Consider the following 17,813-nt stretch of genomic DNA (forward strand, 5'->3'; position numbering starts at 1 on the left):
TTCCTGAATTTTGATGCCAAATTAGCTGGAGAAAAAATATTATTTCAGCTAAATGAGCTAGAGGAATTCAGATTCACTGCTTCCGAAAATGCCAAGCTTTATAAAGAGAAATAAAAAAAGTGGCATGACAGAAAGCTGTCATCTAGAATCTTTGAACCAGGACAGAAGGTTCTATTGTTTAACTCTAGACTCAGGCTATTTCCCGGGAAACTGAAGTCCCGGTGGAGGGGACCATATGTGATTACAAGTGTATCACCATATGGTTATGTGGAGCTTCAAGATATTAATTCTGATAAGAAGTTCATTGTTAATGGACAGAGAATCAAGCACTATCTTGAAGGCAATGTTGAGCAAGAGTGCTCAAGGCTGAGGCTAGATTAAAAACTCAGCAAGGTCCAACTAAAGACAATAAAGAAGCGCTTGCTAGGAGGCAACCCAGCCATGGGGCATCACTTCCTCTAAGAATTTTGCCCTATTCTTGATTTTATTTGTTTATATAAAGTTCACTGATACTAAGGTAAAGAGTCAATTGTATAAGTTCACAGGGTTACAGAAGGATTCTGCATACAAAACAGAGAAAAAGAGCTCACTGGCAAGAAAACGCCAGTAATAGTCTGTTTTGGGCATTCAACGCCCAAAAGAAGCATCCACTGGGCATTGAACGCCAGTAAGGATAGCTATCTGGGCGTTAAACGCCAGAAAGAAGCTCCTTCTGGGCGTTTAACGCCAGATTTACAGCGTCCTGGGCATTCAGAAAAACGCCCAGTGACAAAGGAGTTCCTAGCGTTCAACGCCAGAAAGAAGCAACAGCTGGGCGTTGAACGCCCAGGAGAAGCAGCAGTTGGGCGTTGAACGCCCAAAACATGCAGCGTTTGGGCGTTCAAATGCCAGGTTGGTGGGGAGGAGGCAAATTCGTTTTTTCTTCATATTTTTCATTTTAATCTTAATTTTCATGTTTCAATTCATGATTTCTTGCATAAACATGTTATAAACCCTGATTTCTAAAATCCCTAATTTCTAAAAACCCTTCTTTAAAAATATGAAATGTAACTTAATCCATAAGCACAAATCCTTTTTTTCAATCCAATTCAACTCTTTTTCAAAATTTTCAAAACAAATCTATCTCTCTTCATTCAAAAATCTTTTCAACTAATCAATATCTTTTTCAAATCTCTATATTATCTTTTTCAAAAATCCAATTTTATCTTTTTCAAATATCTTTCATATCTTTTCAATTTTAAATTATATCTTTTCTTATCATACTTATTTTTTAAAATCATATCTTCTATCTTATCTTTCTCCTTATTTTCAAAAACCCCCTCCCTTTTAAAAACCCATTCGGCCTCCTTCCTCTCATCCACCATCCTACACTAGCTCTCCTTCTATCCCTCTCCTTTCTTTTCTTTTGCTTGAGGACAAGCAAACCTCTAAGTTTGGTGTGTTTATCCGTGATCACTAAACCATACCCACTAAGATCATGGCTCCTAAAGGAAAACAACCCACTCCAAGAGGCAAGAAAGAGAGTGTTCCAAAACCACTTTGGAATCATGGGAAGTTCTTAACTAAAGAACATTCAGACCATTATTAAAAAATAATGGGTCTAAGATCAGTGATCCCGGAAGTTAAATTCGATCTGAAAGAAGACGAATATCCGGAGATCCAGGAACAAATAAAGAAAGAACAGAAGGAACAAAGTAGCATTCTTTGTTATTTGCTTAGAGAACAGGAGGAGCAAGGGCGTGATTTAAGGGAATTGAAGCGCCAGAAATGATCTCTTGAAGGACCAAGCACCCCGCAGATTAGAGGAACATCCACTTCCCAGAACAAAGGTTGTTAAATTCCAATCTTAGCCTTAACTCTGTGATAACTGTTTTTATTTTTACCTTAGGAGTCATATAGTAGTAATTAGTATCTATATCTTTGATTTTATCTCCAATTAAGCTATAATTTAATTTTATCATCATCATTAAACATGAATAAAATAGAAGAATTTCTTTAGAATAAGAGGCAATATTTTTCGAGTTTTTAATAAGATAAATTCTAATTATCTACATGTGGTGGCAATGCTTTCTGTCTTCTGAATGAATGCTTGAACAGTGCATATGTCTTTTGAATTTGATGTTTAAGACTGTTAAATATGTTGGCTCTTGAAAGAATGATGAACATGAGACATGTTATTGATAATCTGAAAAATCATAAAAATGATTCTTGAAGCAAGAAAAAGCAGTGAATACAAAAGCTTGCAGAAAAAAAAACAAAAAAAAAATAGAGAAAGAAAAAGAAAAAGCAAGCAAAAAAAGCCAAAGCTCTTAAAACCAAAAGGCAAGGGTAATAAAAAGGACCCCAAGGCTTTGAGCATCAGTGGATAGGAGGGCCTAAAGGAATAAAATCCTGGCCTAAGCGGCAAAACCAAGCTGTCCCTAACCATGTGCTTGTGGCGTGAAGGTGTCAAGTGAAAACTTGAGACTGAGCGGTTAAAGTCAAGGTCCAAAGCAAAAAGAAGAGTGTGCTTAAGAACCCTGGACACCTCTAATTGGGGACTTTAGCAAAGCTGAGTCACAATCTGAAAAGGTTCACCCAATTATGTGTCTGTGGCATTTTTGTATCCGGTGGTAATACTGGAAAACAAAGTGCTTAGGGCCACGGCCAAGACTCATAAAGTAGCTGTGTTCAAGAATTAACATACTGAACTAGGAGAATCAATATCACTATCTGAATTCTGAGTTCCTATAGATGCCAATCACTCTGAGCTTCAATGGATAAAGTGAGATGCCAAAACTGTTCAGAAGCAAAAAGCTACTAGTCCCGCTCATCTAATTAGAATCTGAGCTTCACTCAAAAACTCTGAGATATTATTGCTTCTTAAATTATTTGTATTCTATTTTATTTATCTAGTTGCTTGAGGACAAGCAACAGTTTAAGTTTGGTGTTGTGATGAGCGGATATTTTATACGCTTTTTGGGGTTAATTTCATATAGTTTTTAGTGTGTTTTAGTTAGTTTTTAGTTTATTTTCAGTATTTTCTAGGCAAAATTTATATTTCTGGACTTTACTATGAGTTTGTGTATTTTTTTGTGATTTCAGGTATTTTCTGGCTGAAATTGAGGGAGCTGAGCAAAAATCTGATTCAAGCTGAAAAAGGATTGCTGATGCTGTTGAATTCTGACCTCCCTGCACTCAAAGTGGATTTTCTGGAGCTACAGAACTCCAAATGGTGTGCTTCCAATTGCGTTGGAAAGTAGACATCCAGGGATTTCCAGCAATATATAATAGTTCATACTTTGCTCAAGGATAGATGACGTAAATTGGCGTTCAACGCCAGTTCCATGTTCCAGTCTGGCGTCCAGCGCCAGAAACAAGTTACAAAGTGGAGTTCAACGCCAGAAACAGGTTACAACCTGGCGTTGAACGCCCAAAACAGCCCAGACACGTGAGAAGCTTAAGTCTCAGCCCCAGCACACACCAAGTGGGCCCCAGAAGTGGATTTCTGCGCTATCTATCATAGTTTACTCATTTTCTGTAAACCTAGGTCACTAGTTTAGTAAGTAAACAACTTTTAGAGATTTAATTGGTATCTCATGACATTTTAGATCTGAACTTTGTACTTTTTGATGGCATGAGTCTCTAAACTCCATTGTTGGGGGTGAGTAGCTCTGCTGTGTCTCGATGAATTAATGCAAGTATTTCTGTTTTCCATTCAAACATGCGTGTTCCTATCTAAGATATCCATTCGCACTTCAATATGAATGTGATGAACGTGACAATCATCATCATTCCTCCACGAACGCGTGCCTGACAACCACTTACGTTCCACTATAGAATGAATGAATATCTCTTAGATCTCTTAATCGAAATCTTCGTGGTATAAGCTAGATTGATGGCAGCATTCAAGAGAATCCGGAAAGTCTAAACCTTGTCTGTGGTATTCCGAGTAGGATTCAGGGATTGAATGACTGTGACGAGCTTCAAACTCGCGAGTGCTGGGCGTAGTGAAAGACGTAAAAGGATAGTAAATCCTATTCCGATACGATTGAGAACCTGCAGATGATTAGCCGTGCGGTGACAGCGCATCTGGACCATTTTCACTGGAAGGATGGATGGTAGCCATTGACAATGGTGATCCACCAACACACAGCTTGCCATAGGAGGACGTGAGTGCGTGAATCAGAAAACAGAGGAAAGCAGAATTTCAGAAGACAAAGCATCTCCAAAACTCCAACATATTCTCCATCATTGCATACGAGTATAATTTGTGTTCTGGCCTTTTATTCCTTGCAATCAAATTTGATAAGTGAATTATTTTATTGTTCTCTTGACTAAGAGTTACAAGATAACCATAGATTGCTTCAAGCCAACAATCTCCGTGGGATCGACCCTTACTCACGTAAGGTATTACTTGGACGACCCAGTGCACTTGCTGGTTAGTGGTACGAGTTGTAAAAAGTGTGATTTACAATTCGTGCACCAATCTTATAAAAGGGCAGTATAGATTCTGAAAAAAACTCAATGGCCTCAATGCTTCTCTAAGTCATTCTGTTCCATACTACATGGTATATGCAGATTGGCGTGAAGATTTATTTTAATCAGCTCATGAATTCAATAAACTATGCATAAAACAGTGTAGTTTGGACACCAAATAAACCTTTTAAATTTGAGTAAGAAATTTTCAGATTCTACAGTTTATATCTTAATATATTGAAGAAGAAGAAAATAAATTCATAATCATAACCTTTTTCTTCATATGTGGAACTGATATAAGAATAATCCAATGTATATACATGTAAGCAGAAGAACAACATCTCATTGCATGTATAACATTGTAGTTTGGAGCTTACAGTCACCATCTCCTCGCAATTTTCTTACTACCCGAAAAGTAAAAAGTTTCTCCATTGCCAATCAAGCATGCATTCAAAGGTTGACTTTCCTCCACCGCCACTCTCTTTTCTCTTTAAACTATTTCCCAGATTCCTTTCCTTGTATTTATCTTCCTCATCCTCATCAAACATAGCCTTCTTCGATGAATTATCAGAATCATTAACAATGGAGTAATTCATAGTAAAAACAGTAAGATTCACAGATTAATTAACACTTATTCAACAATTATTTAACCCATAACAAGTTCACAAATTAACTAGAAGCTAGAAGCCCTAGAATAGAGCAGAGCAGATCCTGAGCAAGAGGGGGACAAGTGCACGACCGAAGGGATGATAGGTGGAACAGAGATAGCGCCGGCGACGATGGAACAGAGTTACGCGGTGGAAAAAGGAGGCAAGCCCAGCGACGATGGAACGAAGCTGCACGACGGTGCTTTCAAAGCTAAAACAGTAGCTGCACGATGGTGGAACAGAGCTGCACGATAACGACAGTGGCTTTGAAGCTCGTTTCGGCGACGGCGGCGGGAGATGGACGGAGGTGAGGGAGTGAGATCGATGACTGAGAGAGAAAGGAGGAGCTCGAGGGTGATGGGAGGGATGGGTTCGCGTTTAGCCGTTGTGTGGAGCTAAGGTTGCTGGGTTAGGTAATTGGCTAGCGCATCCCAGCAAAACGATGGCATTTTGCAAAATTTAAAAAACCGGCCGGGTCACAGTTCGGTTCAACCGACCGGTTACTGGCCGGTTCACCCGTTCAATTCCGATTTTCAAATTTTCTGGTTTTTCTGTTTTGCCCGACTCGCTTTGCTGTGCGGTTCACAGTTCAACCAGTTCGACCGACCGGTTCGAATCAATTTTCAGAACATTGCTGAAGAGTGAAGAGTGAAGGCTAGGGTTCTTCTGGCGACAAACGCAACATTTTGGGCCAAAACTAAAAAGCCGGTCGGGTCACGGTTCGGTTCGACCGACCGATTTTTGACCGGTTCACTGGTTTGATCACGTTTTTCAAAATCTGCATTTTTGTCCATTGTCCAAACCGCTTTTCCCCTCGATTTACGATTTGACCGGTTCGACCAGTCGGTTCGAACCGTGCTCAGAACTTTGCATTTTTCCCTTTTCAAAAAACCGGCCAGGTCACGGTTCGGTTCGACCGACCAGTTCCTGGCCGGTTCGACGGTTTAATTATGGTTTTTGAAATTGGGGGTTTTAACATTTGTTCGAGTTGTTTTTGGTAGAGGTTCATGGTTTAACCGGTTCAACTAGTCGGTCCGAACCAATTTTCAGAAGATAGATTATAACCATTCTCTTATGTTGTTTTTATTTTAAAATGCTTAATATATTTTAGTATCAAATTTTCAATTAAGCTTACAACACATCAGTGGTTCAAGGAATCACAATGCTAGAGTGAAAATTAAGCTTCACCTAAATTCAACTGTAATTGAACGAAAGACAGAAACATTAATTTGCAAAAAGAGTCCACCAAAAATATAGTGCATAATAATTTTTTAAGTAAAAGAGATGAAACTAACAACTCTTAATAGTTAATATAAACTAAATATGACTACATGACAATTACGATTTTTTAATTTTTGTTTGACTCCTTTTGTTTATACTTATTATAATTCCTGGTAGCAGAGTCAATGACATTATGCAGCATCAAGATGTGGGGCCTTAGAATCAAATCCAACACAAGTCGCATCCTATTACCATCATTAACCTGAAAAATATAAATATTTTAGGTTACCAACAAAACCATACACATTAGCAATTGAAGTACTATTTTTTTAGCAAAAGAAAATTATATTTATTGTATAACTATACGTCTTCCTGTAGTTTGTCATCCAGGTTGCCACCCATACCCCACAATCATTACTGTGTTAAATAAGACGCGGTTAGCTTATGCAGATAAAAATTTGAAATAGGAAAACACAAATACAGATATTCCTTACGAGCCATGAGCTTGTTCTCCTGTTTCTAGCATATCCACAAATACAAAATCAAGTATCCTTGGCCTGAACGAAGTGTTGTATTTATAGAACAAGTAATACTTGAGCATATCTTCCAGATATTTTGCCTATTCATATAGGAAAAAAATTAAATAAAGGACGATATTTGAAACCTATAAAAGATGTCATAAAAATGAAAATGGGGAAAGTTAATTTACTAGCTTTACTATACTCGATATCTTTTGCTCTTTATCTGAAGCAATCGGTAGGGAGTCTAGCAGAATTGTTTGATGATTGCACAAATCAAAAACAACCAGATACCAATGTGTGTTGTTCTCGTTGACATGTAAAAAAATCTAGTACCAACTTTTACGTCTTAGAATATTACTAGATACAATTTTTTTTAAAAAAAATAAATAAAAGGCATAGATCAGTTCATAAAGATAAATGCCATTAAATAATAAAAAAATTAAAAATACAATAAATCATATACCTTTTTTAGACCTTCATCAACTTTTTTCATAAATTCTTTTTGATAATATTTCAACAGAACTTCAATTTTGGTATCACATTGCAGTATGAATTGCTGAATTTAATAGTTAAGGGATAAGTCAGTAAGACCAATTAAGTAATAAGATAAAATAAATAAAAACGGTAACAAGCCTGAAAAAGACATTGCGTACCGAAAACACAGCTGGCAAATACCAGTGTGTTTGACATCCTATTTCTTTCTCCTACATGGTTAGCATAGTAGCCACCAAATCCAACACCTATGTGGTAAATAATAAATTTATTAGGAATTAAAAGTATGCAAGAGATAGCAGTTTAATTATGCACTTACATCCCCATGCACCCACTCCTTGGTAATTAATGACTTGAAATTTTCACGAGTTCCGCTAAATTTGTTTGTTGTCGCCAATACCTCATCACTACAAATACGAATCACATTAATATTGTACTTTTTTTAAATTTTTAGTAGATAGATAATGAGGTATTTAACCTTCTTTTATTTGGTGCAAACACATAGTTTGCCATTTTAATATCTAAGTCATCCAAATCCATGTATGAAGGAGGCTTAAATAAAATCGGGATCCACTGCAAAATAAAAAAAATTGGTGAGATCACTAAGTTATGTAACTGTAGATGATTGATGTGAATGCCTGTGATATGAGAACTTACAGATGACCATTCAATTCTCTATTTATTGTGCTCAATTTTTTTCTGGTTTAGAGTAGGCATGCTAATAGAATATCCATTTGGTGTACTCTTTTTTAAGAGTGCCTTTTGCTCCTCAGTTAGAGATTTGTGTGAGGTCCCTGGTGGAGTTTTTTTATTTTTTGAAAAGTTGTCTTTAATGGTGGCAGCATTCACACCAACCTTATTTTCAGACAAATATGAAATTCATACGATTCTTCTCTTGGCCATAGATATCTTCTTATCGCGTACACTTGTTTGTTTTGATACCTTTTTATTTGTACCAGAGTCAGGCTGATGATGTTGTGGAGACTTTAGCAGTTTAAGAATTTCATCTGTATCTCTTGGATTAGTAGATTGAAAAGGATATAAGAGAGTAGGAGGCTAAAAATTTGTGACAGTTGGACCTACAATAAATGATGGTGGAAATATGTTGTATAGTGATGGATGCATGGTTGTCGGATATTGGTTAGAATATGCTGCAGCAGTATAAAAACCGTGGTACATAGAATAGAAAAATTGGGGTATGTGAGGTATATGGTTGAAGTACGGATAATATAAGAGTTGGTTATTAATAGCGTTAATGCTAACCTCTCTTGTGTCTCTTTTGTTCTTGCTACCTGGAGGTGATTCGGATGATTCTCGCTTACCCATGTCAAACACTCAAGCATATATGTAACACAATTAGAATTATAATGTAAATATAATTTGCTAATGACATTTTAAAATATGTCTTTATATATAGTTCAAATTTTAATTTGTTCCTACTTTATTTTTGAAAAACTATCTTTTAAAAAGATTTTCTTATTTTATATTCATATCATATCATATAATTATAAAGTATGTGCATTGTTAGTGGCTATAATTTAAAAAAATTTACTATTTAAAGTAGATATTATTTTTATAACTTAATATTAATCTTCGTAACAATAATTTTATAATTTTTAATAATAAATATATTACCTTTTAAAGTTACATATTATGTACAAATTATTATTTTTATTTAGATATTTATCATCGTATATATTGTTATTCAAATTTACGTGTAAGAAAAACATCATTTTTATAATAAATAAATATTTTATTTAAAGTTATATATAATTGCAAATTTATTTTAAATATCTAAAAATTATTTACGGTCAAGTTTAAATGAAATATATAATTTATTTAAAAAAAATATGTGTGATTCATTTTGATTATAACATTAATAAGATTGTCACTAATTGATAGAATTTATATTTAATATAGATTCACTCTAAATTTATATATAATAGCAGGTCTCTTTTATTATTGTTATATATTCTTTCTAAAACACTTAAAATTATAAGCTAATTATAATGGTCAAAATACGTAGAAATAATCGAGTTACTTTTGTGGAGGCAAGTTCTATGCCTAACATGAAGAATTATCAAGAACCAACAAAAAATTTGAACAGGTATATAATAATTATTATTTTTACTTATCTTATTTTATGAATTTGTTCTTAATATTTTTCTGTGATTCTTTGATTTAAAAATATGTGTATATAGTATTATTCTATCATATAAAAAATATATAAAGTTATTGTTCTATAATTCTCAACATACATGATATGAGTATTCTTTTTGACAAAAATAAATAAATGAATAAATAAAAGCAAAAAGGATTTAGGTATTGCTCAAACACTCCCTTCTCACTCTCCACGGTCATGACGCTGGGTAGCAATAATCTGAATGTTAAACTAAATCCAAACTCCACAATGGAGTTTCACACGCAAAATCCTGTTAATGGTCTGTTCCTCTTCGGCTCTTCCCTCTTGGTGCTTCCTTACACATTCATCATCGTAGTCTTCTGGCTTCGTTGTCGCTGCGTCGCCGTCACAGGTGCAGGCAACCGGTTTTCCTTCTTGATTCTAGGTCAGTGGATCAAGGAACTGAAAGCCGAGCTTGCTTTACTCTGTGTCACCAAGGTCACTAGTCTTTTCTAGGTTTACTTTGCTGGATTGCTTTCTTTCTGAATTGATTTTGGTGGTTTATGGATTCTGGCCTATTTCTTGTTCTTTGAAAAGGGGTTTTTGCTTTTGGGTCGGTTGAGTGTGTGTGGTCTTTTGCTCTGTTTTATCTTTATCTGAAGGTGAATCTTGGGTGCTGCCATTCTTTGATTGCTTTCTATGTATTCTTTTTCTCTTCATGTTATTCGATTTAATACTTTGGATGTCTCTTTGGGGTGCTTTATTGTTTCTAAAGTTTTAGTTTTTATTGGAATTTACATGCCAATTAGAGTAATCTGTAAGTTTTAGTTTTTATTTTCTATATTTTTACATCTGTACTTATTTTTTTCTTTATCGTTACAGTGAACAGTTGAAACAAGTGACTTTGGATTCATTAGCCAATTCAAGTGGTCAATTGACTCAACTAGTTCAATCTATTGTTCAACATTTGAAAAATAATGTCAGCTCCCCCTCTATAGTGTTTAAGGTCTTTGCTTCCGAATCTAATACTCTTACTCAACAAGGTAGTGCGTCGAGTAATTCATTGTTGCTATACTCTATTGAGAAGGCAAAAACGGATTTGTCTATTGCTAAAAAAAACAGAAAAAAACTCACTTGCTCCAAAAACTGTTCTTGGATTAGAGCTGCCTATTGTGAGTACTATGTAATAAGTAATTTAGTTTTGTTGTTGTTGTTGTTGTTGTTGTTGTTGTTGTTGTTGTTGTTGTTGTTGTTGTTGTTGTTGTTGTTGTTGTTGTTGTTGTTGTTGTTGTTGTTGTTATTATTATAGTAATAATTATTTTTTTTATATTTAGTGGGTGCACGTATCTTTTAAACCAATAGCTTTGATGGATATGGATGATATTGAGCTTGCAATTGCAGCATACTTGTATGGTGATCTATTGGTAGATAAGTAAGTAAATTTAATAGGCATATTGTTTTTTAACGGCGTTGTGATTTTTTTTAGCTATTTTTATTTACGTTAATTTATCTTTGGCAGCGATGAGGAGGATATAGTGTTTTCAGATCATACAGCTCACAGAGATGTATTCAGGAGTTTGATGCCAGACAAGCCAATTGCTTCTCTTGTGCTAGACTTAGTAGTAGATACGATGAAGATATAGTTGACCAGAGAAAGTGATTATTGATTTTTATCTACAGTTTTTGCGGTAAGCATATCAGAGAAATAACACTAAAATAATGCTGGTATTTATTATTTTTATTGCGCATATAAACAAGTGGCAAAAATAATACAGTTGTCAGAGAAGACAAAAATGGATCCCAGCTGTCTGCCGTCTTGCATCACAGATGTTTATTTGGGCAAAGTCGACTCATTAAAAAGAGTAAGAATTGTTGCATACATCATATAACATAACTTAATGCTTGTTATTCAAGAAGTTTATATCATTTTTAAATTCAAATTAGCAAATATGGGTATGAAAAATTTAATAACTAAAATGGCTTTCTCTTGATTAGGAGTTTATCCCTGTATCTGAGACTATTGACGAAGGTCATCAACACTGGTACCTCGTAGTGATCGATCGTGTTAAAGGACAAATCATTTTGCTTGACCCGTTGCCCATTGAGAAACAGTTCAAGCGAAAGAGGACAGCCTTGAAATTAGTAATCATATTTTATTTTATTTTTTTGTTAATTATCTAGATATATGACTAAAAAACCGAATTCTGACATAGACTTAAACAGGCCATTTTTTTAGACGAAGAATTAGAAGATCGTTCATTCTATGACTTTGAGACTATTCCGAATCTGAATTCTTCACAATTTGAATTAGAAGAACCGGGGGGCCTTTGATGGATAAGATTTGCTCGATGGTCTAGATTTTCCTCCTAAAGAAAGGAATTACTTCGTTGTAAGCATAACTCCAAACCAACAAACAACTCTCGCATCAAATTAAGATATGGTTTTGTCACAAGTACAAACCCAAAATAAGAATTAACCGAAGTATTTAGACTCCGGGTTGTCTCCCTAGGAATTGTAATGAAGTGTATGCGTATTGGCTATGAAGGGGTAAAAGGGGGTTTGGTTGATAATCGGGGCAATAAAATAAATGGCAAGGAAAGTAAATTAAACAAGCAATTAAAGAGGCAAGATAAAGGACTCTAGGCTAAGACTAAGTAATTGAGATCACTATCCTTGTCAACAATTCAAACATTGATAATCATGCGGAACCGAGCTCATTAGGTCTACTCACTAAAGCCTTAAGCACGTAATGTCTACTCCTAGGCTTGGAGTACGTTAAATGGCTTGATCAACATCAATCCATAAGTTCCAACCTAGCTGCTAATTAACTTAGTAGTAGGCTATAGTCAATGGTTATCAAATTCATCCCCAAGGGTTCTAGAATTACCAATTCAATGAAGCTCAAGGACTCAAGGTCACTCAATCCCCTTAACCTAGGCCAAGGGTCAAGAGAGCTACTCAAAAACTATAGGAAGCATTATATCAAATACCTAATATGCAATGAAAGTAAACATCACAAAATGTTAAAATTAAGGAGACCCATAACTTCATAAGCGAGAAATCAATAATAGCAAGCAAGATCAACATGAAAGAAACATCAACGTCAATTTGCATTAATTGTAAACCAAATCCAACATGAGTTCATCATCACAAAAGAAAGCAAAATGAGAAATTATCATTTCAACTAAGAAAATTAAGATGTAGAATTGAGAAATTATAAAAGAAACAAGATGAAATCAAGTAATTAAACATGGATCTATGACAATTTAACATAATCCTAACCTAATTCTAGAGAGAAGATGGAGCTTCTCTCTCTAGAAAACAAACTAAAGGCTCATGTTAACTCACTAATTGCTCTCCCTTTGCTTGGACTTCAATTCTGCATGAAATACACTCAGAAACAAGTTGGATTTGGGCCTGTGCAGCTCAGAAATCGCCCCCAGCGTTTTGCCTTTAAGTGGGTCACGTGCTAGTATCGGCGCGTACGCGCCATGTGCGCGTGCGCGTCGATTGGCTTTTTCTTCATCCGCGCGGACGCGGCATGTACGCGTGCACGTCTCTATGAAAAATTACTTCTGCGCGTGCGCGCCTCGTACGCGTGTGCGCCTATTGATGCATTCCCAATCTTTTATTTCATCATGCATTCTCCACTTTGTATGCTTTTCTCCTCATTTCTTCCATCCAATACTTGCCTTATGAACCTGCAATCACTCAACAAACACATCAAGGCATAGAATAGAATTAAAGTGAATCAAAATCACCAATTTAAGGGCCTAAAAAGCATGTTTTTACACTTAGGCATAATTCAAGGGAGAATTATAAAACCATGCTATTTCATTGAATAAATGTGGGAAAAAGGTGATAAAATCCCCTAAAATAAGCACAAGATAAACCACAAAATCGGGGTTTATCAGCCTTCCCACCTTCGAACATGGATCGTAAGATAATATTAGTAGTAGTTATTTCTATGAAAGTTATGCATTATATAGTACTCTAATATATCTTTCTCGATATTTAGGAATGATGCGGGTGTGTGGGTTGCAAGTTGGATGATAGCTTGTTTTGAAGATGATCATTTTAATATAAAGGTAATATTATACATTATTTTTTATTCTCATTCTTTCTTTGATATTTAGGTAGTTAAGCATTATGTGTAAATGTTAATGTTTTATTAGGTTGATGATGGGAATCGAATGAAGATTGCAGTCTCACTCGTGTTGAAGAATCATAACATGATCGCATATAGGGTCAAAAGAAAGGCCTCTGAAAATCTTAGAAAGCTGTATAATAATCACCATCTTGATTATTATGAATTCCCGGAAGATTAGATTTATAACATTCCCTTTTTGTTATTTTTTTGTGAGCATATAAACCTTCCCGTGACATACCCAGTTTATATTTTGTTTACGTTTGTGTTCGTATTTGTTTGCCGGATTATTTAATGCCTCCATTTGACTAGAGATATAAGTATTATGATTTTTAAAGGTGGGTCTTCTTGATCATCATTATTACTTCTATGTTTTATGATTTTTCTGCTAGTGGTGCTTATTATTATGCCATTTTGATATTATGATTGATTTGATCATAGTTAGATGGATTCATAATCAATACATGTTACCTAATATTAGTATCTTTAATATATGAATTGAGCTCTGTTGGGATTTGAAGTGAAGATTTTTCCTATTACTTTTATTTTATCTTATTTATTTATTAGCTCTTTGGGATATTTCTTTGTATTTTGATCTTTCCCTCTTGATGCGGGAGTTCTAGTGCAACTCTGATTTTTCCTTTTTTCTGGGATTTGAAGTGGAATTGGGAGTTCGAGTGATTTGGATTACACCTGAGAGAAGGGGCTGGTTGATGCAGCTTTTGGTTAAATAATTAAAAGTTCATTTATGCTCAATTTTGAAGATGTTGTCTGATCAGAGAAAAAAGGTAAACTTACTCGGCTCATATGTGTATTTAGATTCACATGTATGTATCTTAATATGTTTTGGATTGGTTTTGACTTTAGAAAAGTCAAATAATGCGATTGATGTGAATGTGATGCTATTGATATGTTTCTTTTCATGGAGTTTTGCATTGATGCATTACTTTAGTGTTTGTGAAATTTAGGGCATGGATTGGATCTATGTGTAGTTCGAACTAGCGCTGCTTGAGCATTTCCTTTGGATGGTAAATGACTGGTTTTGTTTATCAGTTTATAAGAGTTTGATGAAGCTAATCTGGTTTAAATTCTACTGATATAATTCAACTTATGAAATGCCTTTTATTCTGTAGCCTAAACCCCTGAAGAATTTGAATGGAATCATTTTGAGGTAAGAAATGATAAAGGTTGCGTGTTACAACTTTACAAGTCCTGAGTAAAGGGTCAGTGTCATTGAGGCATTAGAGATTGGACCCTCCTTAGGTTCTTCACTTATCATGGTAATGGTATCATTGACATGTTTAATCTTAAATGAGGTCCTAAAACCTGAAGAAGGGGATAGGAAATAAGGGCCAAGTGAGTTTTGTAATTTACAAGTGATCAAAAGAATTCTTTTTATTATTAGGAGAATATAACTCAGATCTCAATAAAAGTTTTAAACATTTCTCTGTACATTTAATTGTTTGTCATATTTACGTAATTGAAGTGTAACTCATACTATGTTTATTAGGTACCGGCATTGCAAAGATTCATGCAAAATCGGCGGTCACATCAACAAGACTTTCACATTACCACATCTACTATTCTTGCGTCGACCTTGCACATCACAAGATTGAACACAAAAAACCAAGGAGTAACTATCACAGATTCAAATTCAGGGGCAGGGTTCAGGCCGGGGTTTGATCCATCGGTGCCTCAGAACAGTGCAGGAGTTACTGAGCCTCCAGGACGACCAGAAAACAATCAAGATAGCGTAGCCAACCCCGTGCAAATTCCTGGGCAAGCTGACATTCGACAAGCAGAAGGCGGTCCGAACCCCGGCCTGTACTGTAGCATCTTCCATGATAAGTATGTCATTTACCTGGGATTGTATAGGAACTCGTTTGTTTATTGTTTTAAACTATTTGTGGATTACATCGTCCCTGGTGGTGGTTTTCTTAAACCCTGTGTCTGTTGGTTTTCAGGTGCAAGCCTTCTTTGCTGCAGTGAAGGCATTGTCACGGAAAGAAGTGCATTATGGTTTTTATGCAACATCATAGCAGGTACTGTGGGCTCGTTAATTTTGGTGGTGCTGAATGAATAATCGAAGTCTGTTGTTAAGAACTTTATAGCCTCTTATAAGTTGTTCTTACCATACTTCACTATCTGTTAATAATTATTTTGTAGCCTTTTCCTTTCTTGTATGCTAGTTTTTCATGCAAGTTAAGGGGTTTATCTACTGGCAGGTGATTGCGGCTGGTGATCTTTGTGCTATTTGTCAAGAGAAGATGCATGCTCCAATATTACTTCGTTGTAAACACATCTTCTGTGAAGATTGTGTATCAGAGTGGTGAGACTTGCTTTGTTGTTATATATATTGGTCTGCATAGTAATCTGAAATTATTTTGTTATTTATTTTGAATTGGCACTTGGTTACCTGTATGTATGAGTTTTTTTATTTTCAAATGTAGCAGTAGTTTGCTTCATCTTTATCGATTTTAACTTAGAAGTTTCATGTTATGCTTTTTAATTTTTAGCATAGAGTTATTTGGTCCTAGATTTTGCTTTTATAGAGTATACCCGGCTCTTTAGGTAGTAGAATGCGCAATAATAGCCGTTGATGAGAAAATTGCAGATATATTTATCTATCATACAGGATTCTGTATGTTTCAAATTTTTAAATTATTTTATTTTCAAAGGTAGCTGACCACCTCTAATGGGATAAGACTTTGTTGTTGTTTGTTATTTTCAAATCAGTGGCTATGATTGTTGAATGTGAACGTTAGAGAAGCCAAATTCAATGATCTTACAGTGCTTCAATATCTCTTGCTACTTTCATTTTTATTCCTTTCTATTTTCTTGCTCTCTTATTTTACCAGGTTTGAGAAGGAAAGGACTTGCCCATTGTGCAGGGCTTTGGTAAAACCAGCAGACTTGAGGTCATTTGGTGATGGTTCTACTAGTTTATTCTTCCAGTTATTCTAAGATATTAGAAACACAAGCCAGGATGTTTTTCTGCTATGAAGCTTTTTACATTTTTGAAAGAAGCAACCTTGATATATATACACCAACAACACATGTAAACGGAGGCATTCGTGGTTACACTTTGAGAACGTCGAATGCGGAGGAGTCACATTGAACTGGTCGCATCATGTTCATATAATGTACTAGTAAGAGGTTAAGTGTATCTTCTAATGACCTTGTAAGCTAGAGGAAGTTCATTGTAAGTCTATAACTCTTCATTAAGAAATGAAGGTCTTTTTCTGCAGTTTCTGCCATATATAGTGTAAAAGTGACAAATATTTCCGAATGTGGTTTATGAAACACACCCGCAAGGAGTGTTGCTTCACTTCACACAATCTTTGTGTAGTTTTATGTTTTTATTTTATTGCATTTGATCTGATAGTTTCCTTTTCTATATATTATGATAACTTAGTAGGCGGTAGTTTTAATTAAGAACTATGTGAAGATGCTTTTAATTATAGGTTATTCTGAATTTATTAGATGAATATTTTGTTTCTCTTTATTTGTAAGAAGGGAGAATAAGGATAATCAACATCATTTCACTTGTGATATTGCTTCTTTAATTTGTTATAGATTAGTTATAAATAACTAAAGTTATGATCAAACAATATACAGTGGTTTCATAATCCTGGTTGTCACTTGAAATAGGTATGTAGCTCAAAAAATGGTCTAACTATGAAATAGGTTCTCCATCTCACTAGACCAAAATAAATACTGATGATGGTAAAGATTAATTTTCAGAGAATGGTCAAAAAGGAAAATTCAGTCACTATTACTTAAATACTTCATACGAGGCATGAGCTGAGTTAGTTCTAGGTCTTTCTAAAGTACAGTGATGATTGTTGAAAAGTATATAAAGGACATGAAATGAGATCATTTTCGTAAATGCCTATATGGTATCGTTATATGAAACATTTACAAGTATATATGAACTTGTGTTATCTACTTGTACTGGTTAATATTATTTTACTAGTAGAGAATTTTAATTACTTCTAAGATGAGGCAATAAGATGAAGTCATTTCAAAGCTTGATTGTGCATCTTCTGATGCAAAAGAAAGGAATGAATTGATTTAGACTTGCTACTGATACTTTGTAACATTCTGATTCTGAGGCCACTGTACCATATAATATAGGATTTTTGTTCAGAAAATTCACCATCCAAAATCTCTGGCTGGTTTTGTTGTTATTTAACTTATTAATC

This window comes from Arachis ipaensis, chromosome B4 (genome assembly GCF_059453495.1).
Source record: "Arachis ipaensis isolate K30076 ecotype BB chromosome B4, ASM5945349v1, whole genome shotgun sequence".
Classification (NCBI taxonomy): Eukaryota; Viridiplantae; Streptophyta; class Magnoliopsida; order Fabales; family Fabaceae; genus Arachis; species Arachis ipaensis.